This window comes from Propithecus coquereli, unplaced genomic scaffold, assembly GCF_000956105.1.
Source record: "Propithecus coquereli isolate 6110/MARCELLA unplaced genomic scaffold, Pcoq_1.0 Scaffold32, whole genome shotgun sequence".
NCBI classification, from domain to species: domain Eukaryota; kingdom Metazoa; phylum Chordata; class Mammalia; order Primates; family Indriidae; genus Propithecus; species Propithecus coquereli.
The window spans coordinates 8916742-8942599 of NW_012148841.1; the positions used below are offsets into that span (position 1 = coordinate 8916742).

The window sequence follows — 25858 nt, forward strand, 5'->3', positions numbered from 1 at the left end:
AATTATCTCATCATATAGATATGATGCAACTCATGCAGATAATTACTGGAAAGGAATTCAATATAGCACTATCATCTTGGGACCGACTGAATCTTGAGCCAATGTTTTCTAAAGTTCCAAGTTAAAGCTATTGCAGACAAGTTAGCATTGGAGTACATTATTGTATGCTGTGCAACTCACTTTCTATGCCAAATGTCTCAGACCGCTCGCAAATAGAATCAGAGAGTCAGGCATCAGAGAACATTTTCTTGTACAACTTAAAGACTGGTCCCACAGTAAAAGGGTCATTTTCAAAAATAATAAGCATGAATAGCAATGAAAGTTTATTTTAACGAGAGTGATTAAACATAATAAGAATATTTTGTCAAAATATTCTAGGACAATAAATTGGCAATTATCATGATATTAATACTTCTGTATATATTCATAAAATCATAACATTTTTCAGATAGTCAAATATTTCATTCTTTAGCCTCTATTTCCTTAACATTATAATAAATAACCCTTTTCACGTCCTCCAAAGTAGCAGCAAAAGTAGAATGGGTAAACATCCAACATTTGCTGCATCTATTTCTGTAATCCATCTCCCACATTATATATACAAGTTAAAGCTTCAAGACTGTGGTTAATTTTAAGCCTAGTCAAGATGGCAGCACACCCACGTTCCCAGGCTTAAAATATAACATCTTTCATAATTCCTTCTTCATACCTTACAGAATTCATATATCTTGCAGTCATATGAACAATATTTCTCCAACCAGGTTCTACTTACATCTGCCTCCAAAAGTTTGTTCATTTTGTATGCATTAATGTTATCTACCAGAATTGGATATCTTCCTTAAAAAACTAAGAAATCTGTCAAAGACAATAAACTTGGATGAGACAGAATAAGAGAAATGACCTGCTCCCTGCTATAAAGACTTAAGTTATTTTTTTCAGCTTCAAAACAAAAGTAACACCAAGGAAAACTTAGATTTACTTCTTTTTACAGAGATTCTGAGACAGCAAGCAAATATAAGGTATAAGATGAGAACTAATTTTACCTAGCAGATGTAAGATAGAGGCCAAGGCTATTGGTTATAAAAATGCTTTAGTAGACCAGAGTAAGAAGTCAATGAAGAAAGAAAAAAAATGGGCTAGTATTTCCTTGGACAATTCTTAGGGCAAGCGGAAAGAGGCACTTCGTGGTTTCAATTCTTGCTCAGCAGCCTCCTCCTCCTTCATTCTGCCACTACATCCACTAAGTGGGGAGGGAAGAAAGGGCAGGGGATCAGAAGGTCTTTGACTCTCCCTGCACAGAGGAAACACTAATGCACACAGTGTCTCCAAGGCTGCACTGAGGGAGACTGTATGTCTTCTCTATAGGTTCAAGCAGACTTGATGTTATAAAAGTGTTCTCAAAAGTTTGGGGTAAGTAAACATATTTTCACAAATTGAATTATTAATAACTATTTACTGAACATCCCTAGGCATAAGGCACTAGAATGGTCACTGGGGATATACAGAAGAGTGAGACACTACCCCTTGTTCCAGAAGTTTATTCGGCTGGAGTCCAGGTACAATGAATATAAGTAACACTTACATAGACAGCATGGAGAAAGTGCGTCTATCACAGCACAGTAAAAGTATGTTTACTTATTAATATTGCCCAAAGTAATCTACAGATTCAATGCAATCCTTATTAAAATCCCAATAGTATATTTTATAGAAATAGAAAAAACAATTTTACAATGCACATGGAGTCACAAAAGACCATTAATAGCCAAATTAATCTTGAGAAAAAAGAAAGCTGGAGACATCACGTTTCCTAATTTCAAAATGTATTACAAAGCTATAGTAATCAAAACAGTACAGAACTGGCATAAAGACAGACACATAGACCAATGGAACAGAATTAAGAGCTGAGAAATAAATCCATGCATATGTATGGTCAACTGATCTACAACAAGGATGCAAAGAATACACAATGGGGCTAGTCTCTTCAACTAATGGTGCTGTTAAATCTGCATATCTGCAAGCATGAGAATGAAATTGGACCCTTATTTTATGCCATACACAAAAACCAACTCAAAATGGATTAAATACTTAAAAGTAAGACCTGAAACTGTAAAATTCCCAGAAGAACCCATAGGAGGAAAGCTGCATGACATGGGTCTTGACAATGATTTCAAGGATGTGACACCAGAACCAAAAATAAATAAGTGGGACTACATCAAATTAAAAAGCATCTGCACAGCAAATGAAATGATCAATAGAGTGAAAGGTAAGCTATGAAATAGGAGAAAATATCTTCAATCCATATATCTGATAAGGGGTTAATATTCAAAATATAAAAGGAACTCTCATACATCAATAGCAAAAATACTAATAGTCCAATTAAAAATGGGCTAAGGGGCCGGGTGCGGTGGCTCACGCCTGTAATCCTAGCACTCTGGGAGGCCTAGGCGGGAGGATCACTCAAGGTCAGGAATTCAAGATCAGCCTGAGCAAGAGTGAGACCCCATCTCTACTAAAAATAGAAAGAAATTAGCTGGGCAACTAAAAATATATGTATAAAATTAGCTGGGCATGGGGGTGCATGCCTGTAGTCCCAGCTACTTGGGAGGCTGAGGCAGGAGGATCGCTTGAACCCGGGAGTTTGAGGTTGCTGTGAGCTAGGCTGACGCCACAGCACTCTAGCCCAGGCAACAGAGCAAGACTCTGTCTCACAAAAAAAAAAAAAAAAAAAAAAAAAAAATGGGCTAAGGACTTGAGTAGACATTTCTGGAAAGAAGACATACAAATGGCCAATGTTCAACATTGCTAGTCATTAGGGAAATGAATGTCAAAACCACAATGAGCTATCACCTCACTCCTATTAGAATAGCTATTACAAACAAGCAAACAAAAGACAAGTATTGACAAGGATGTGGAGAAACTGGAACCCCTGCACACTGTTGGTGGGAATGCAAAATGCTGTAGCCACTGTGGAAAACAGAATTTTGGAGATTCCTCAAAAAATGAAAAATAGCACTACCATATTATCCAGCAGTCCTACTTCTGTGTATTGACCCAAAATAACAGCATCTCAAAGCAGTATGTGTACTCCCATGTTCCTTGCAGCACTATTCACAATAGCCAAGATGTGGAAATACCTAAATGCCCATTGAGTGATGAATGGATAAAGAAAATACAATATACACATACACAATTAAGACTTTAAAAAGAAGAAATTCTGCAGTATGGGAGTACATGGATGAACACTGAGGACATTATACTAAGTGAAATAAGCCAGTCACAGAAAGACAAATACTGCATGAATCCACTTACAGGCAGTATTTAAAATAGTCAAATTCATAGAATCGAAGAGTGGAATGTGGTTGCCAGAGGAAATGGAAAATTACTAATCATTGGGCAGAAAGTTTTAATTAAACAAGATGTGTAAGCTCTAGGGATTTGCTGTATGTTGTCCCTATATGCAACAATATTGTATCACATACATAAAATTTGTCAACAGGGTAGATCTCATATTAAGTGTTCTTACCACAATAAAGAATATATTTTTAAATATGAAAAGGCCACTTCAAAAGAAGCTCAAGGACATTGGTGGGCTGTAGACCTGTTCAGTGGACACAAGGAGCCGCAGTCGTCTTACTTTCAATTTCAGACCCAAACCTACCATGAGCAGTAGCTGGTCCTCCCACAATGGGCTGAGGCTAAAGCATGGGGGTCAGTAAGGTGGAAACTGACAAACAAAAATCAGTTATGGTCGTCAGTATGCTGGTATTGTATCAGCAAATCCTGCACTAGGCGGGCAAAGGGGCCATTGAGTATGCAACTCTCTTATCCATAGGCTTCGCAGATTGCCCCAGACAATAACATGAGGGCAAGACCTGTGAACTGTAAAGCTAATGGTTGTTACTGGGATGTAAGCGGGTGGACCACACACATTTGGACTGAGGTGATAACTTCCTAAGTCACTGTGGGAGTGGGGAATATTTAATGATGTTGCATGGGAAGCACCATGGCAACCACATTTATTCTAAATGGGGAATACATGTTCTTTTTTGCCAAACATGTTTTAAAATGTCATTCCCATAGAAAATGCAAACAAACAGTGATGGCTGGCAGAGAGAAACACAGCCACCAAACAGAATTAAGAAACAAAACACCCGACCACAGAGACAGAACTGCTTCATACAGCCATTTTCAGGTAAAGCAAGGAGCCAGTATTTTACCATGCACATTAGAGAAAAGAAAAACCTCCTCCTGACATAACCCAATACTTAGTACTTAAAGGCTATTCTTGAAAAGTGCACAGATTAAGAGCAAGAAGTCTTAATGACTAGTAGTTAGAGCTCTGAATCTAGAAGAAAGCATCCCAGTGGAACACATAGGACCTGGAGGAGAATCTAGTCTGAATGAGAGACTTCAGTCACACTGACTAAAAGTTATTATATCGTCAGACCTTGATGAGGAGCAACCGATAACTGACCGAAATCTAGCAGGTGCACTCAAATAGTTTGATGTAGTATATCATTCCAATGACCAAATTACCATCTTATAAAATCCCAAGCAAAGCACCTAAGTGTTCAATGTAATGATATCTGGAGCAAGAGGAAGGCACTACCTGAATATTGTAATCTACGTTCTGTTCCCAGAGCGAACAATGACAGGTCAACTGAATTTACTATGGAGTGCTCTCTTCATGAGGCTCCTTTCTATGTGAGTTAGCTCAAATTACAGTAGATATGAAGCATATGTAGAAAGATGATGAATCCAAACTATCAAGTGAGATTTCAATTCAACAAACATTTATTCAGCTATGTGTAGGATGTCTGCTAAATATTGGGGTTACACTGATGAAACAAAAGCTTTACTTCAAATGCAAGATAAGCCCATAAGCTAAAAGATGCCACATGATGAAACAGGTGCCATAATAGAGCATAGTGTGGGCATGTACAAGTTCATGGGCAATGATTAGGAAGAGCTCAGAGAAGGTGTCTGTGGGCTCCAAAGACAGTACCAATAATGAGTTTTCTTCTCAGCAGTACTCTTAGGCAGGAGATACCTACTTGTTTTTCTTTTCTTTACTGATTACCAAGAATAAAAACTCTGCAGCTTTAAATATAAAATATTTATTAAGAGCCAGTGCATGGAGTGACATAGATGTCAGAAATTAAATGTATTATCTATAATACAAAATATCAGAAAGCTAGAAGGCAAGGAGCCTGGCCACATAGCCCAGACTTCCTGTCTTTGTAGGGTTAGCTCAGTCTCAGTATAGTCCTCTGATCTTGACTGAGGAGCCCCCACTAGTGATACACATGGCTGCTTATGTGTCTATTTCCCCCTGGTGGACCATGGGCTACTTGAGGGCAGTGACTAAATTTCCAACGCAGTGCATGACACATAGAAGGTGCTCAGTATCTGAGTGTTGAATGAGTCAAGGCATCCATGAATGACTCTGTACCTAAAGCACCATTCTCTCTTCCCAAAGTAATTAATACTAATTTTTAAAGCCCTTCAAGAGAGGATTTGTCACAACTTCTTCTAAGAATCAAGACATTCATCTATGTCTTCATCTTTTCACTTTTCTAAGTGAGAAGTCTACTGCTAATGTTAGCCCATTTCCTTGTTGTTTGACCTCTGAGGGTTTAAGAGTACTCAGGATAAGCCTGGAAATAAAAGAATCATCGTCTTAAACATACACATTAAGTCACCACTTTTCCCTATTCTAACATAAGCACTTCCTATGGAAAAAAAGGTATAAGAGATAAATAGTGGGACAGCTGTAAAATCCCTTTCTGGAGACATTTCACACTTACTAATTAAACTATAGCCTATCTTGAGTCCCATGTTGACCTTACATAAGTCAAAGCAAGAATATAAAAAATAGTAAACCCCATGAATATCATTATGCTTAATAGATTTTTTATTCCATTGTCCTCCAAACAAATTTTTCTATTGCATTTAATATGTGCAAACATGTGAAGTTTAGAGAATGTCATCTGTCCAATTTCTTGTACAGGAAATAACGTGAACTGAAATGGCTAAACAACAAAAGAAATAAGAGGAAGAGAAACACACCTGAAATTATCTGAGAAGTTACGAATAAACCCCAGGAACACTTAGACTCAACTATATTAACCAGATGTATGATAGATACCTAGTCTGATTGGATATTAAAGTGCCATTGCCTCAAACATTCCAGTGATCCACAGTTAACCTGAGATAAATATCTGTTGGTGTTTGGTTGCCTAAGACCCATGCCTTGTTTCTAAGAACATCACATATTTCTTTCTGGGAGTTACTTCAACTTCGGATATAATCTGGGGAGGCTCTGAATCCTGTCCCTCTCTGATCTCTTCCAGCCAAGGGGCAACCACGTGATCCCAGCTTGATCAATCAAATTCCTGACTGGTATTCAAATCCTGAGCAGAGTGTCTAAGAGACTGAAATGGCTGGGATTCATCCATGTGATCACTGTCACCCTAACCAGATTGTTCCTGCTGCAAGATAACACCTCTTGTTCCTGTTTCCTGCTCTCTGGAGGTAACCTGGTTCCTGCCCATATTCAAGTCTGGTTCCACAGTCATCCTATACATTCTATGCTTTTCTAGTGGCCTTCCAATAAATTGCCTTTCCTTTAAGTTAGTCGAGGCTGGTTTTATGTACAGGGCAAGTGTGGTCTGGTACTTGCTGCCCTCCTGAGAAGGGTGAGTGAAAGAGTACTGCTGGAGAGGTGGGATACCTGTTCTCTTGTTACTTTAAAACCTTTGATAGCCTGAGTATACCAGAAAGCATATGTAAATCATGCTGGGGTGTGCCTTCCTTACTATCCTTACCTACTTTCCTTTTCTACCTCTCTCCCAGGTAAGGCCCAGTTAAAGATTAATACCAGGCAAGGTCAATATAGGGAAACTGGTGAGAAGGCCACCCCAATTTCTTTCTAAAATCTGTCTTAAACACTATGAAAAGTCAATAGTTACATAAAAGCTAGTATTAAGCAACTCTTTCCAAACAGAACAACAGTAATAGGAAATGAATGGAACATACAGACTGTAAACATATCTGCATAGCACATTCTTAAAATGGAAAATTTGAGCATCAGGAAATTCATAACCAGAAAAACAAAAAAAGACACTTAACAAACAAAACAAATTCCAGACCAGCTGTAGCACTTTCACACTTGGGAACCTGGTTTGCAGTCTTGTGAATAGAAAGACATATGAGAAGAATAATTAAAAGATGTCAAAGACAAATGTCAATGAACTTAGCTATAAATATCTTCAATGAGAACGTTAAATTTCCTTTGGGAAATTATTAAATTGAGAGTGGATTGTACCAGTTAAGAATGGGAAAGATCAAATTAAGAAAAAGGAGACATCATTTCAAAAGTAAAGGAATCCCAGGAGTCCCTCAATAGTCTATGGCCTATTGGTATTCCTAGAGACTTGGAAAGTTGGAAAGGGCCTTGGATGGATGAGAGTAATGCTGCTATTCAGGACACCCAGAGCAAGAGTGCTGTCCTTTCTCATTACTTACCAACAACAAAGCAATACTTTCCCAATATCACTGAGAATTGGTACCACTTTAAATGCTCAGAATTCCCCTTCCCAGCAATATAACAGACTACATATTCTGAAATCCAACTAAACAGCTAAATATTCTAGATAAAGTATGAAAGACATGTTTATAAAAGAATAGCTGAGCTATAAGTAATTAAAAGGGAAATATCAGAGGATAACATTAAAGTGAAAATAATAACCCAAAAATGTTATACTCTCTGTATAACCACTCCCTGCAAAATCCAAAGCCAACAAATTAATGTAAAGCAATCCTGTTTCCCTTAGAAATAAACTTAAATCCTCTATGAAGGAAGGTACCTTCAAACCAGACCTTACAGAAGTCCCACAGACAAAATTCCAACAAATATGATTTCACAATTCTTAAAAAATTTAAATTGCATGAAAAAGCAAGGCACCATGAGTGAAAGTCAGCAGAATACACTGCACAGACCTGCCAAGACTTCGTACATTAGAATTACTAGAACCAAAATATAAATTAAGTGTGCTATTTAAAAAGATTACAGAGGGAATTGAATGTATAAGCAAAGACCATGAGACTATGAAAAATGAAGCAGATTTGAAAAAGCCAAATAGAACTTCTTGAAAACAAAAATGTAATTTAAATGAAAAAAATTTATTGAACAAGTCAACTAGCTAATAAGACACAGATAAAAAGAGTAAATTAGACAACTAGAACCCAATGTTGAAGAAATCACTAGACTGCAACAGAGATAAACTTTTTTTTTTTAAAAAAGGTTAAGAGGCATGAAGGATACAAATAAAGGACTAACACAGATATTATTATAGGAACTATGGAAAGAGATAATAGTGAAAATAAGGGACAAACAATATATAAAGAAATAATGCTCAATAATTTTTCAGAATAGATGAAATATACAAACTCCCAGATTTAGGAAGCAGAATGAATAACAAGCAGGACTAAACATACACACACACACATACACACACACACACACACACACACACACATGCACATAGTGCACTTAAAGGTGGATTATTCCTGGACACATAAATTTCACATAATAAAGTGAAATTTCAGAATTCCAAAGGCAAAGAGAAAATCTTGAAGAGCCAGACAAGACAGTGTGGTGAAGATAAAAAGAAGGAAAGATGAAAAAAGAAGGATGAAGGAGGAAGGAACAGGATGAAGGAGGAAAGAATATTACATAAAAGAATAGATAAGAGAGGAAGAGAGAAAAAAATAACAAACAAGAAAGCCAGACTCTCCTTAGGAGTAAATGCTGCTAACAGCCTGAGGATGCTTGGGGGTGTAGCTGAATCTGAAATCCTGGCACTGAGCCTGGAAGGCTAAGGTGTTTCCTGACTGGTAGTGCCCCTGACTCCTGCCAGCAAATTACAATCCTCCTTAAGATAGGTCTCAGGATTCCCAAATAATAAATTCAATCTATTATAACCTCATAAATAATATTTCCACTTTATCCCTCCTCCCCACTATCCAAATGGTTAACGGGTGCAAAAATATGGTTAGATAGTTAGATAGAATGAACAATATTTGCTAGCACAACAAAGTGACTACAGGCAACAATAAGTTATGGTACACTTTAAAATAACTAAAAGAGTGGAATTGGAATGTTCCTAACACAAAAAAATGATAAATGCTTGAGGTGATGGATACCCCAGTTACTCTGATTTGATTAATATACATTGTATGCCTGCATCGAAACATCACATGTACCCTATAAATATATATAACTACTATGTACCCATAATTAAAAATAAAAAATTAAAAAATATGTATATTTCCAAACACCTAGGGGAACAAGCCACCATGAAGGAATATCAACAGAACAACAACAGATCCAGATGCCAAGAACTTCTGATGTTATAATTATCAGATACTAATGTAAAATTACTATCTCAGAAATGATTAAAAAACATGGTAATAAAAATCACAAAGGAACATACAACAAAATATTATTTGACTCTAAAAGGAAGGACACTCTGACACATGCTACAACACGGAAAAGGCTTGATTTTGCTAAGTGAAATAAGCCAGTCACAAAAAGACAAATACCATATGTTTCTACTTGCAAGAGGCACCTGGAGTAGTCAAAATCGGAGACAGAAAGTAGAATGGTGTCAGGGGCTGAGAGAGACAGGAGGTGTCTAACAGCGTAGCATTTCAGTTTTGTAAGATGAAGAGTTCTGGAGATTGGTTGCACAATTATTAATGTACTTAACACAACTGAACCATACACTTAAAAAGGTTTAAGATGGTGAATTTTATCTTATAACAATTAAATTAAAAAAAAAAAACACAAAGTATAACGTGTTATAAAAGTGACCAAGCAGATCTACAGCATAAGAAATGATTCGGGTACACTGTACACTGTTCAGGTGACAGGTACATCAAACGCCCTGACTTCTCCATTATACAGTTCATCCATATAACAAAAAACCACTTGTGCCCCTAAATCTATTGAAAGGGAAAAAAAAGAAATGAAACTTCTGACAATGAAAACTAAAATCATTTTACTGTATAAAAAATGTTAAAAATTCAAATACGAAATAAACATATTAGACACGGCTGAAGACAGTATTATTTTTAAAAGCAGAGTTGAATTACCCATATTATAAGAAGGAAAATATAAAAGAGAGATTAAGTCATAAAAAATAAAACATACATGTCTAAATAAGTCTAGTTAGAGTTTCAGAGGGGAAGGATGGAGGAGAGGCAATGTTCAAAGAATTAATGGCTGAGATTTTTCCATAATTAATGAAAGACATGAATTCATTGACATAGGAACCACAATATATTAACATATCAAGAAGGACAAATAATAAGAAATACGCACCTAGACATATTAAGATAAAACTACAGATCTATAAAGACAAGAAAATATCTGAAAACAGTCAAAGAGAAAAGACATACCTACACAGAGCAAAAGTTAAAAAGTTAGTACCTACAGACTTTTCATCTCTTATACACTACTGGTTTAAGTATATGTACACCAGTACAACCATTTTGGAAAATAATTCACCATTTCTAGTAAAGTTGAAGATGAATCCCCAGCAATTAGACTCCTTAAAAAAAAAGAAAAGAAAAAGAACACAACACACTTCGCACATGTACACTCAAAGACATGCACAAGAATGTTCATAGTAGCATCTCTTGTAATCACATAAAATTTAAAAGAAATTCAAAGGGATATGAAATTTTAATATATGCATAAAATGGAATACTGTTAGCACTGAAAAAAATCACTTTGAATAAATCTTACAAACAAAATGTTAAGTAAAAATTAGTATGACACTAATTACATGAGGTTCAAAATATGTAAAGTTAAACAATGATTTAGGAGGAGTCTACCTGTAGGAGAAAGGAAGCGAGGTGTGATTCAAGGAATGAAACACAAACAAAAAAATTATGTCATATTTCTTATGTTGGTGGTGCTTGTTTTTATTCTTTTTATCTTCCATATATGGTAACATTTCATTTTTTGAAATAATAATAGCGAACACTTTACTATTTAATTCTAACAATAATCCTATGAATGATATATTAATACTATTTTATCCCCATTTTGTATATGGGGAACTTAGGCACAGAAAGATTAAGTAACTTGCTCAAAGTTCTGGGCTAGCAAATGGTAGATCCAAGACCATGTGTCTACATAACAAATACTCCTGAGTACTGGGTTATTCTTCCTCTCTTTTGTATGTATGTAGTATTCCATTTTATAAAATAAAAAGAAGCTGAGCAGGGCACACCCACAGTCCTAGCTACTTGGGAGTCTGAGATGGGAGGATTGCTTGAGCCCAGGTGCTCAAGGCCAACCTGGGCAAATTGCAAGACCTCATGTTTAAAAATAATAGTAATGAAAACTAAGAAAAGAACAATAACAAGAAAGAACTGAAAAGGAAAAAAATGGTTGGCATTTATACACTAAGGACTAATGCCACTAAAACTGTTTTGCAAAAAGATAAATACATGTGTATAACCATTTATGTGTCAGTATAATGAACAATAAATATAAAAAAGTTAATCATTTTGTCAGTGCTATTTTTATTCTCTACATATTTTTCTTCATTTTCCAAATTGTCTGCAATGAACATGTATTAGTTCTATACTCAAGGGGGAAAACGAATGCTATTTAAAAATACTCTTGCCCTTGGCTTCTTTTTTTAATCTCATATCCTAAATTACGTGGTTAATTGCATAGGAAGTCTAATTACATCTTGCCTGAAAGATAAAAGATAGTGAGTGTTACTGGTTCCAAAAAAGGGCCTTCACTTTGTATCTAAAGGCAAATACTGTTTTATATTTCAGCAAAATTTTTAAGAGCCTTGTGAACAGTTGCTTCAGGCTGGTCTTAACATCGGCCTTGACAAATACATGTGGGTTTAGGGCAATCCCACCTCTATCCAAGGCAAAAAGGTACTCCAGCTCCTCTGTCTACAGCCACCCAGCTTAACAGGGAGCGGCGCGGAGGGAAGGTTATGCAACAGTCAAGGAACAGATTCACAATACAAAGAGATTAGCTGTCTGACTAGCAAATTACACGAAAAGTCCCTAAAGGGAGCTCGAGGTTCTTGCAGACATTCAGGGAAGCACGAGAAGCTGTGAAGGAGTGCGTGGAACTGCTAATTGTGTGTAGCTGACCCTCGCGGTCACTTAAGAGCTGCATCTGTTTTGCTTTCCAGGGGAGTGGGAAGGAACATATTTCTGGAAAGCAGAGCTTTTTTGAAGGTGGGAAAAAACTCTTCAGAGGCAGATAATGGTGGAGTTTGGTAGTAGTGTCCAGTCAAGAAAGCTCTGACTAAAAGGGCACTCCATGGGGAGACCCGGTCTGTACCCCGGCATCCCAGTGCTGGAGCTGAGCCTCAGGATTAAGCAAGGGCAGGAACAGCAACTAAGGTTTGCCATCATTTTTCTTAACAATTTAATATACCAAAATTTTAAAAAATCAACTCTGTAAAATAATTAGCCCCAGAGCACCCAGTACTAATTTCTACAAAACAACCAAAAGAGCATCGTGGAACACCCACTTTTCAATTTTTCTCTCATCGCCTGCTCCCCTTCCCTCATTTACTAGCTTGTGAACTGAAGCAAATCGCTAACTCTGTCTAAGCTTCAGTTCCCAGCTCATAAGAGGGATGTAAAAGTGAGACGGTGGACGTAGTGTTCAGCACTATGTTCCCACAGATGATCTGGAAATGTTCGTTCCACTCCAGTCCCATCTACTCACCCACTGAGTCACAAGCCGTTTCCCCCAACCCACACACGTGCTTGATGTAGCCTAGGAAAACGGCCTTCAAAAGTCACTCCTGTCTGGCTCAAGACCTCTGAAATCAAGATTAACAATCCAAATATATTAAAGTGAGAATTGGGAGTCATTTTTCACTTCAGATTTCATTTAAAAATAACACATTACAAAATAGTAGCTAGAAAGGGAACCTGCTAATGAATATTCATGAAGACTGCTAACCAGAAATAAAGACAAAAGTTGCCTTTTTTTTTTTTTTTTTTTGTCACATTAAAGTGAAAACAAACAAGACATGGAGAAGGCAGCAGGATAGCCAAAACAAAACTTTCATTTCAGGGGTGAATGCAAGTAGTTAGACACACAATATAATTTAGCAGGAACGTGGTGATACACAGCCCCAGTAATGCTAATGAACACGACCCCCACGGACGTTAATGGAGCTCCATCTTGAACATCCAAGAGCAGTCATTTGGCTCATGGTGAATAGATCTAACTCTTGGCTTCCTAGCCAAAGAAGATTGAGAAATTTAAATCAAAACTAAGAACAAGAACTTTAAAAATGCTTCTTTTTAATAAAGTACAGTTTCATACTTCATCAACTTCAATTTATGCCAAAGACAACCATACATCATCCTTGCACCAAGAACCTGGTGAAATATAACAAATAAGGACTGAAATTTCTTTGTTGTTTTCTGTTAGGTGTGTGTGCTTGGATTTTACTTCTGAGTTTCACTGAAGTCTGAGTGAGGCAACTGAATTTCTTATTCTGAAAAATAACCATGATCATGATACATCACTAATAGTCAAGGCTTGGAAGTAAATGATGCTTTGGTTTAAGAACAGGTTGATGAACGGGTGAAAAAAAATTGTTGAAGGGCACAAGCTGGGCTGGAGGAAAGAAAAGATTTTATTTCCATATGAGTTTGAAGTTTCAGAGATGGACTAGACTGTATTTAAACTTAAAAATCTGAAAGTAACTAAAAGAATCTATCAGGTCTACCAGGGACTTGTTCAAAGGAAAGAAGATTTGACAGGGGAGATTTGGAGGCTGTGATAGGAGTAAAAATAAAAAACCGTTTCATGTCTGTGCTGCAGAAGCTTAAATTGTCCTTAGATTAGAGCATCATTCCAACTTTAGAGTACATGTGAGTCCCTGAGCATCTTGTTAAAATGCATGTTCTGATTCAGCAGGTCTAGGGTGAGACCCAAGTTTCTGCATTTTTAACAAGCTGCAGATGATGTCCATACCACTGGGATGTAGGCCACACTTTTAGTAACATGGGTGTAGAGCACTAAAAGAGGAGAAATTTGAATTTCAGTGCTTGCTGTTGGTTTATCACATTAAGACTTGGGGGCATATCCCCTAAGCTTACTTTTCTTGTTTGATAGATACTCGCTTGCCCTAGTTACCTCAATGTGAAACTGAAATTAAACAACATGCCAAAGTGCTTTATGAAATGCAGAGAACAAAGAATAGCAGTATTATCACCATCATTAAAAAGATCATAAAGGATAAATGCCTTGCTGAAGGATCCAAAGTGAGAGGTTGAACTAGGCTAAAACCTATATCATCTGGGCCGGGCACGGTGGCTCATGTCTGTCAATCCTAGCATTCTGGGAGGCTGAAGCAGGAGGATCTCTTGAGTTCAGGAGTTTGAGACCAGCCTGAGCAAGAGTGAGAGACCCCCATCTCTACTAAAAGAAGAAAAATTAGCCAGGCACAGTGGCACGCATCTGTAGTCCCAGTTACTCAGGAGACTGAGGCAGGAGGATTGCTGGAGCCCAGGAGTTGGAGGTTGCAGTGAGCTATGATGACTGACGCCACTGCACTCTAGCCAGGAAGACAGAGCAAAACTCTGTCTCAAAAAAAAAAAAAAACAAACAAAAAAACAAAACAACAAGTCTATATCATCCGATCTTAAGCAAATGCTGTGTACTCCAGTGTGTGGCTACTTAAGGCGATACAAGGAATAGATCACTTTTGCTTCCATCATACACTTATCATCCTGTCTCAATTTTCAATTACATTGAAAACTTACATTTTGTTGGGATGATTGCAGCCCTTGTGTTTCCTTAGCAGGGCAGAGGTCACTGTGACTGCGGTAGTGCCCTCTGGCGCCCCCCAGAGGGCAATCGTAACACTCAGTGCACCCACAGTCTACATCACACCATTGTCAACTGGGCAAGTGTAATGTAGGCTAATGTACATGTCCAACCATGTGAGAGAGTTTCAGAGATGAGACAGAGCCCATGGGCTAGAATAATCAAGGAAGGTTTTGTGGAAGAGAAGTATGTGTTTTGAAGAGTGTTCAAAAGGAAGAGAATGGTTTAGGTAGCTTAGAAGAAGAGCAAGGCAAATGCTGAGCAAAATTACAGAGAGGGAATGCAAGTGCATTAGTCATTTGTGATCGCATGCAAAGCATCAGGCACTGCACTTGATACACACATAGAGATAACCTTATATGTCAGAACACTGTGGCCAACCCAAATGATGGGGTAGATTAGCTCAATAGTTCCAGGGGAGGCCTGGAATACCAGGGTAAGGACAATCCTCATAGGACAGAAAACCATCTGAAGAATTTTACCTTGGCTTTAACAGTAGGGACGAAATTGGGTACGTGAATGAAATGTATTGGGGAAAATATGGAAGGCATGGGAATCCGTATGACTATCATGAAAATTTCTGTTTCTAGCAATGGACCCATTTAATCAAGTGAAATCTTAAATAAAACCTCTATCTGTCTATCTATGTTGAAAGAGAGAGAATATGAAAGCAGAGCTGCTTTAGGTCAGGGTGTGATGGGGCCCACAGGCTGAACTGTCAGAAGTTGAACACTCAGGTCTGATGGGTTTCTTCTGAAAGATCCTGCATCCTGCATCCTGTTACATTATAGGATCCAGAAATGCAGAGGAAACCTATCCAGACGTGGTTTTACGAGGGAAGAACAGATCATCTGGTGGCTGCAATAGGACCAACGCCAGGCATTTGGGCTTGCAGTTCAGGGCTCTTCATCTACATCACTGTCTCTGCCTATTACTGTCTGACAAGACATGCCAAGGAGAAACTGAAAAATCCAATATACTTATTAGTAATTTAGAAACTTCTTAGTAGCTTCCTCTTATCTTCTGACACTGAGGTCTTAAAAGAGCATTTAGTCTAAAAACCTAGTCCCATATCCATTCTTTAATCTTATCTCTGAGCAATTTATTGATTGGAAAATCATTTCTTCTCCAAAGTTCTAGACTTCCTGATGTTGTTCCAAAGCCCTTCATAGTGATTTAACACTCATGAGTGTTTTAACAATGTCGTCACAAGATCTGAGTCACAAAAAAGCTCACACTGGGTATAAATAAATGGCCCAGGATGGCAGGCCTTATTTTTATAGAGAATACAAAGAGATAGCATGCAGTAAGATTGAAAACTATGATAACAATATCTAGCAGATTTTTACATGCATATCTTTTAAATGAAAAAAGATATGTTACATTTTCAGAAAAGCACATACAAGGTGTATTTGGACACAAAGATACTATAAAAATTTAGTTATTAAGAAAATGATTGTGGATAATGGTAATTATTTTCTTCTATTTGCAAAACAAAACATACGCGTTTGAATTTCTAGGAAGCTTCATTTCTGAAATTACAGAAACACAGAGTTCAGAGTTCTTAAGTTCTATAGAAAGTATCTCAGTAACTTGGGTCTGAATATTGTCTTTTTCCTTGAAGGTTTTTTAGAATCGTATATTCTATAAGCTTCTTCTAGTGTTTTATTGTCAAGAGCAGAGCAGTCTCCTTGATACAGACCTAACTGTCTATATTTACGTCCATTTCTTCTTGTTCTATCCTCTAAACATGGACAAAAAATTCCCAATATCCTCCTTGCAACAAGACTCCACTTGCTTTAAGACAGAAGGCATGTTATGCCTCAATTTTCTTATTTTAAACAATTCCAGGTCCTTTAACTTTTACTCATAGAACTTCCTTTTCATCTCTTTAATCACTTTAGGTTCCCTTTGAAATAAGAATTATTTAAAATTGCAAGTGATACATCTTTCATTAATCTCCATACTCTACTGTGGTAAATGTTCTAATAAAAATGACATTAAAATGCATTCTGTATTGTAACCAATTGCTCAGAACTAGTGCACTATTTATAGATTATTTATAGGTAATTACGGGTAATGGCAATAACAGTTATAATGTAATGAATGTCTCCTATGTGCCAGGCACTGAATACTTTGCTATCAAATCCTGGCAACAACTGAAGAGGTAGGTATTATTATCCCCATTTTTTACAGGAAGGGCCCAGGCTAGATTGTCACAGATCTTGATGATTATTCTGGAGCTGGTTATCATTATGTTATAAAGATACATCATCACATACTCATACACACACCCACTGCATGGTTCACGTATGGTGATTGCTGTAGGTCAGGTTTCTCTGGAACCAGACACTGAGATGAGGATCCGCGTGCAGGAATTTTATTGGTGAGAGTTCTGGGCCTTAAAGCCTAGGGAGGAGTGCACAAAGCAGAACAGACAGTAGAAGAAGTTGGGCTGTGATGCTGTCATAACAAAAGCCTCAGCTAACCCTTCAGGTCCCTCATGTTGTTCTGAATTGGGGCAAGGACCTTTGCATCCCCCAGTTGAACAGTCATTGAATGCATGCTGCCCTGGGGCAAACGGTATAACCTTGGGTGAGGCAGCTCTCCTTAGCTGAAGGCTGAGGACAAGCCCCAAAGGAGGGACCCAGCTGTGAGCTACCAGATGCCGATACTCCAAGAAGCTGTTGAAAAAGTGCCTCACCCAGGAATGGGGAGAGATCTGAGTAGCACATCACAGCTCTACTACAGCGACTATATTTTCTGATTCCCAACCTAGGGTATGGTTCTGTGTACCTGTTTATGGGTTTGTAAGTTACACAGCATGAGTTTTAGTGCGAAAGATTGAGAGGAGAAAAGAACTTCAAATACTGCTTTGATTTATCTGTAGGATAAGAGGAATGTCTCTCTCCTTCCAGTCTGTCTCTCTTCATCTCTCTCTCTCTTTTCTGTCTCATTCACATTCTCTGTGTGATACAGACATACTAATATGATGATTCTAAATAAAACATGAAACCCCTGATAGTAAAGAGGGTAAACAGAAGAGGAGAGACAATAATTGGAAATATTAGAAACAGATAATTATTACCCAAGTAGATATTGCCATTTCTGAATAGTTCTATTAATAATAATCTACGTGATCTCTAAATCAGTGGTCCCCAACCTTTTTGGCACCAAGGACCGATTTCATGGAAGACAATTTTTGCACAGATGGGGGGTAGGGGGAGTGGCAAGCAATGGGGAGCTGCTATAAATACAGATGAAGCTTCACTGTCACCTGCCACTCACCTCCTGCTGTGCGGCCTGATTCCTAACAGGGCATGGACCAGTACCCGTCCGCAGACCGGGGGTTGGGCAGCACAGCTCTAAATGAAAGGTGTTACATTGGGTGAATAAAACCCTGCTAGGAGTTCTGCATCCTCAATCATTTATTTATCCTCAATCTTTCCTCATAGATTTTATTTTCCAAACCATATTAAAAGATATAATTGCCTCCGGATAGTTCTTGCCTGAAACAAACAGCACAAATACTATTGATCGTGAAGAGGAAGTTCTGTTTTATTTTTCCAGTTTTTAATGAGAACAATCAAAAATGTTTTTAAAGCTTAAGATTTAAATTATTTATTATTTATTGTTACCTATTTATCCATTATGTGGAAGCTTTTAAAAAGCTAGAAATTCAATAACTAGCAGGAATCATTTATTAGGGCATGAATTTGAAAGAGATCCCCAGGGGATGACGAATCCAGCTTATATTATGGGAAAATGTGAAGAGTCATTAATTCATATTATGCTGCCTTGCTATCCTATTAACTAATGCAAAAATAAATTCTCTAGTCACCATTCTCATTTAACACAAGTAGAAAAATATTAGTGCAGTAGCTGGGGTTCAAAAGTTAATAATAAACCTGAATCAAGAATAATTTTGAAAGTACCCAAACAACAAAAGCCGGTCGAGAGTGAAAATTCAAATGCAGCAGGACATTATCTGATTAGAAATCCACTGTCATTGTCCTCCACTAGAATGGTACACAAATTGCTGATGCAAAGTCTATGACCTCTATGGTGGGATTGAATTTGTACCAAAGGTTGGTGGCTCAGCATTTCCTCTCCTCTTTTTAAAATCCCACACTACAGAAGGGCATAGGGTAACACATTTTACTGTTAAATATGATTTGGGCCTGCTGGAATACTTCCCATTCAAAAGTGTCACCCTAGCAGCTCACCCATGGCTTCTCCTTTGCAGTAGGAGTTTTTCCCATGCATCCTTCCTCTTGCAGAATTCTGTGCTCTAACCACAGAGTAGAAAAGAGGGCAGTCTTGAATGTTATTTCAAACTCTAAATACTTTTAAGTGGCAACTGCAAAAGTAAAAAACTCTATGTATTGCTCTGTTTGCCTGATAGCACTTGCAATCCTCACTTTGGAACCTGAGCAGAAAGCAGCCACCCAATACTGATGTGCTCTGTACTTCTGCCATGGTAAGAAGTTCAGAAGAAGACCATCAAGCCAAACAACAGTGCTGAAAGCTGACCTCCCCTTTCGCAGCCACCATACCATCTTGCACTCATAGTCTGCAACAGTTTCCAAATCTGTTCATCCCTGTTCATGCTATTGTTCTGCCCAATGTAGCCAAGCAAGGCAGAGGGCAAACATTTAGCACATGCCAGATGATGCCCCCCCATCCCCCCAGCTCTCCCCTCTGATCCATAACACACTATTTCCACTGCCAGTTCCATAAACACAGTCAAGGGTCTCAGGTGTTGGATATATCATATTAAAGTGTGTCTATCACACAGAGAATATGAGTGAAACAGAAAACGAGACACAGAGGCAGAGAGAGAAAAAAAGAGACAGAAGGAAGCAAAGAGAGAAACTGAAACAGAAAGAAATATTCCTTGTGTTCTGACATAAATGAGTGGAAACGTCTTTTGTTACTGGCAGCTTTGGAGATGAGTGAATCATGTTTTGTATATGCACCCTGATAATTTACAGCCCACTGGTTTCACAGCAAAGACTGAGCATTCTGTGAGCTTCAGAGAACAATTCATTGTCTTTGAGACCACCTACAACTTGCATGCATGTGTCGTCATTCTAAATTACACCAACTCAACATTTCCATAAATTCATTTTCTATACATAAAATTCACAGTAGACTATAATATAATTGACCAAATCAGAACTATCTTGTGCTTAGGGTGACTACAGTTAACAGTAATTTATTGTATATTTCAAAATAGCTAGAAGAAAGTTTGAATGCTCTCAACACAAAGAAATAATAAATGTGTTTGAAGTGATAGATATTCCAATTACCCTGACTGGATCACTACACATTGAATGCTTTATCAAAGTATCACCTGTACCCCAGAAATATATACAATCATTATGTATCAATAAACAAAATTAATAGAAAAAGTCCTTAAAAGTGTTGGTTTTAAAATTATTGATGAGTATCTTTTTTTAGCCAAAATTTAAACACAGATGATTTGATTCTGTTTCAATCCTTCATTTTAGTGGTGGAACCAATCTAGAGAAATAAAGAATGCCAAAAACAAAATCCATGTTAAAAATTAAAAATTATAAAATTAAAAAATAATAAAACCTTAATCAGAGCCTGAAGTATTTAAAGCAAAATCTGTTGAATCTAGAGCAATTAACCAAAGCAAATATCACCATTGTGAACTGATTCACTGAATTCAATTCCCTATTTTAAAACATGTGGATAATGTCACAGTTCAGTAAGGATTTGGAATGAGAGGGGAAAAAATGATGAGGCAGAAAAGGCAGAGTGAGATTCAAGAGACCAGGACTCTGGTTCCGGCTGTTAGTGTTAAGTTACTTAATTTTGCTTCAAATTGTTTTTCTTGTGTATGAAAATGAAAGTGATAGATCAGCTGATCCTTAAAGTTCCTGAAAAGATGATCGTAGACTATCAAGAATAAAAAGGAGAATTTTGTAGTTTTTTTAACAGGTATTAAGGAAAAAAATCAGTAAGCTAATTAAGACCATAGTAATCAAATAAAATTCACTCAAAATAGTACTATTGTAAGTATTATTTGAATTTAAAATTTTTACCCATGACATTCCCTCAAAGAAGGCTCTGAGTAATGAGTTTCAAAAGTCTAACTTGGGTAGACTTGCTCTCAAACAGTGCAGCCTCTGTTAGGACAGACCCCAACCGTGTTCTGGGTGGATGCTGGGGAGACCCAAAGGAAGGGGCCCTGGCACCACCCCACTGAGGAATGCAAGAAAGACCCTGCTCGGTCTCCCATAAGCAATGCTTAAGTACTGTACGGAACAATGAGAGTGAGGGACTAACAAGAGACCATGATTACTACAGCAGAAGAACTACCCTTCGAAAAGCAAAGCACCTTTCTTACATAATTTCTATAACTACTGTGAATTAAAACGAAGAGCAGCACTGGCTTGTAACTCTCCTAAATTTTAGGGTTTAAATTGTTTATTAAACACTACTTTAAATTTTGCTTTATCGAACTGAAAAAGTCACCATATTTGTCCCTAAGAAAAATCCTAATTTATTGTGCCAAGAAAATAAGAAGAACTACAGATATGAATGAAACAGCAGATAATGTCAAAATAAAAATGGAAATTGAGAATGTGGTGAGTTGTGTTTTAAGTAAATGAATGAATAATATTGAAGGCTTAAGTACTAAATCAAATTTACATTTTAAGAAAGATTTTTAACTCTTGCCTACGACTCCCAAGTCAATGTTTCTAGTCCTGAATCCTCCCCTTCCCTCCACACTTACACTTCCAGGTGCTTGCTGGATATTTCTATCTAGATGTGCTGCATATACTTCAAAGTCCTTCCCTCTTCCCTCTTGAAGAATAAACCTGCTTCCCTCCTAAATTCCCTTTATGGCATCATCATACTCTCAGTCCCACACATCAGAAACCTGAGAATCCCAAGTCCTGACATTTTCCCACTTCTTACGCCCAATCAGTCATCAAATCCAACTCTTTCAAATTTCCTTCTCTTTCTCTATTCCTCTCTGCTTCCACCCAAATTCTAGCTCTCCTCTCTCTTCCCCAGATGATTATAAAATGAATCTTCCCTTCCTTCAATCTTGCTCACCTCTAGTTCATTCTCTACACTAGGTAACACACCTAAAATGACAATGACTTCCAGAGGAAAACCCCTAGGTGCTTCAGTGCTTCCTGCCCACCCCCTTTCTCCACCCCCCCACACCATACCTTACAGTCCAGAAATCCTGAATTTCTTACTTTCCCACTGCTCCTGCCTGTAACACCCTCCTGCCTGCAACGCCCTCCTCCCCACACCCTGCTCGTTACCTGGCGAACTCCTGTTCATCTTTCAAGAGCCATTTCAGCAGCTACCTCCTCCAGGAAGCCTACTTGTATGCACACAGTCCTCTGGCCCCAGGCTGCATTAGATGGCTTGTGTGTTCCTTAATGCACCCTCAATATACTTTTATTATACTGAAGTTGGTCATATCTATTTGGATGTCTGCCTCTCGCATTTGGCAAGGGCTTATCACCTTTGCTTTTTGAGAGCCTAGCTATGTTTTTTGGACTGAACTGAAAACAAGTGAAACTATGGAGAAAAACAGATTGGAGGGTGTGAGAGTATTTTGGAGGATTATAAATGTTTGAGAATAGTAGTAATTGTTTTTCTTACTTATGCAAATAATGCTTCATGGTTTACAAAGTGCTTTCATATGTTATATTGTTCGATCTTCAAAACAATCCTAGAAGGCAGAGTAAGGTAGATATTGAGGCTGACAGAAACCCTAAATACATCAGAAATTTCTCTGAAAAGAGAAATATCATTGATTTTTTAAAAAGCAGTGTATGTGTGTATGTGTGTGAGAGAGAGAGAGAGAGAGAGAGAGAGAGAGAGAGAGAGAAAATCTTAACAGATCAGAGATCCAACTTCAAATAAATTCCTGTTCAGTCAAAATAGCCAACTAGTTTCCTTCATAACTACTAAAAAATTCTCCTGCAAAAGAAAAACTCTAAATTGTTTATAAAGAATTTCCAATAACCTGTTCCCCTATTCAGACTTTCCAAAGAAGTAGATTTTGGAAGACAGATGAGCTAATTCAGACTTCTAAAGACAAAGAGAGAACTAATTCATTCACCTTCAGAAGATCCACTGGGCTAGAAGCGTCCCAAATGTTTCCCTGATTTTTGAAGCCGTCCTTTTCTCAGGACGATGCCAACAGCCGAGAGCAGCTTTGGTCAAGGTCTTCAGCAAACAGGGGTAAAAAGTGCTGAGGAAGAAGATCACAAAGATTCCTGGAAAGGAAAAACACAGAACAACATAAATTGGTGTTAGTTAATTCTATTAAGGCGAAATTTCATTCTACTTACAGTACTAAAATTGATAAGGTGCACTTAATACATATCAAATTCCATGATTAATTTTAACCAAGCATTATTGTGCTTAATGACATCAATCTCTAAGAAACTGTAAGCAACTTCATGGCAACGGGTAATTAAAACAGGTAACATAATTCCAATTACATTTCATTGTAGAATAGAACTCTGAATTACCTCCTAAATAGCAGGAAACAACCGTGTACACAAATCAAAAAGAAAAAAGGCACTTGATCTTATTCTACTCTAATACTTCATGGGAACACACCATGCATTACAATCACATCAACGCACAGGCTGTGGCTGGGAAGAATCTAATACAGACTGAAAAGAGCAAACAATGAAGAACTAAGTATTTGATCAAGGTTGACAATGTCAGAGAGTAACTCAGCAATGAAATTACATTTTAGAGGTGGCTTTGAAGGCAGTGAGAAAAGAAGGCATCTGGGAATAAAGGGGTTGCTGAACACACCATTGTAAGAAAAAAAACATAAGGTTAAGGTGGAACAGAAAGAAACTTTAATTAAACAGAAGCCAACTAAAAGATGTGCTTGCATAGCATGTTTATTGAATACCTCGCTTTTATGAGAAAGGGTAAAATCACCCTTTCTTTAAAACCAGACCTTGAGGTTAGTCTGAAGCGAGAAGAGTCTGAGTGAGAAGAACAAAAGCCAGAGTTCTAGACCTGGCTGAACTGTCTCCATCACTAACAGCATGACCTTGGGCTTGCTAAGTGATTCTCAACCCTGCCCATACATTAGCACCACTGCGCAAACTTTTAAAAAATATTGATGGCTGGGCCCCATCCAGACCAAATAAATCCCCAACCAATTAAATCAGAATCTCAGGTGGGATGATGCCCAAGTGCCATTACTTTTTCAAAAGAGAGAAAGTCAGGGAAGATGTTCTTTGATGATTCCTCTAGCCCTAACATTCTGTCTTCTTTACACTTTTGGCACTTGACAACTGATTTGTTTTTAAAATAAATACAATTGAAATTAATAGTCCAAAATTTTAAAGCCATATAAAACAGTTCCCCAATTTTTAGGAGAAAGGAACTGACCATGTGTTGCCTCAAGGGAATACAGTTCCCAGGCAGGCTGGGGTCTTTTTTGTTTCAATGCATTCTTACATTGGAAAGTAGAAAGGGAAGCCACCTGCAGTCTCCCTGGTACTTTCAGAATTTCTCAGGGTAAATAACTAATTTCTACTGAGAAAGGATTTACACTTTATGAAATGATTTTTATTCTCCCTTTATACACATTTCCAAATTAGTAGAGTTCGAATGCTGAAATTTAATTACACTATTTTGGAGAACTTCAGTTCAGGCAACTATCAGAATAGTCATCACTGAAATTTGCCCAAAATGATTCAGTCCATCACGATAGATAAGTTTAAAAGCCTAACTGAAATCTCTGGAACATCATTTATAATTCATTTGGAAAAAAATTTCCTAACATTCTTACACTCATCTCTTTTTTATTATTTCAAAATATTAAGGGGGTACAAGTGTTTTTGTTTCATGGATACCTCATTCAATGCTTAAGTCAGGGTGCTTGTCATCAGAATAGTGTTCATTGTACCCAACAGGTAAGGTTTTATCCCACACACCTCCTCCCACCCTCCCCCTTTCTTAGTTTCTCATGTCCTTTGTATCACTTCGTGCCCGTGTGTACCCATCTATTAGTTCCCACTTATTAGTGAGAACATATGTGTTTACTTTTCCCTTCCTGAGATACTTCACTTAGGACAATGGTCTCCAGTTCCATCCAAATTGCTGCAAATGACATTATTTCATTTCTTTTTATGGCTGAGTAGTACTCCATGGTATATGTATACCACATTTTCTTTATCCACTCATGAATTTATGGAAACTTATGTTGATTTCACATTTTTGCAATTGCGAATTGTGCTGCAATAAACATTCAAGTGCAGTTGTCTTTTTGATAAAATGACTTCATTTTCTTTGGAGGTAGATACGCAGCAGGAGAATTGCTGGCTTGAATGGTAGGTCTACAATTATTTCTTTGAAGATCTCCATACTTGTTTCCATAGATGTTGTACTAGTTTGCAGCCCCACCAACAGTGTATAAGCATTCCTTTCTCTCCGCATCCACTCCAACATCTATTGTTTTTGACTCTTTAATAATGGCCATGCTGATAGGAGTAAGGTGGTATCTCATTGTAGTTTTAATTTGCATTTCCCTGATGGTTAGTGGTGCTGAGCATTTTTTCATGTTCATTGGCCATTTGTCTACCTTCTTTTGAAAAACGTCAATCATCTTACAGAAGTATCCCTGTTGCAGTTTGCTGCTCCATTACATTTATGTTATGTAGATTATTTCCTTTCTTTGGATGGCATTGATATTTACTATAATAAAATCTAATTTACAAGCATTTTACATATGAAACATATTTTACTTAAGAGGCTAACGCAAAACCATGACTGTTTCTGACACCTTAGGCATATCCTAACTATACTGTGCCAGAATTATCTTCACGGTTCATTTTAATAATAACATGAAAAGATGGGTTTCATTAGACACCTGTGCGAAGAAATAATAGAATGGTAATAAAAATAAAAACACAATTTTAG

The 25858-nt window shown here is 37.5% G+C and overlaps 1 long non-coding RNA gene across 1 annotated transcript in view; it reads right to left on the reverse strand.

The window, feature by feature from the left end:
* LOC105815221 overlaps positions 1-25858 on the reverse strand; it is a 151342-nt gene that overhangs the window by 70844 nt on the left and 54640 nt on the right. The window contains exon 2 of the long non-coding RNA XR_001137731.1: positions 23025-23181. This is a non-coding gene — a long non-coding RNA (uncharacterized LOC105815221). The remainder of the gene's footprint in view (positions 1-23024; positions 23182-25858) is intronic.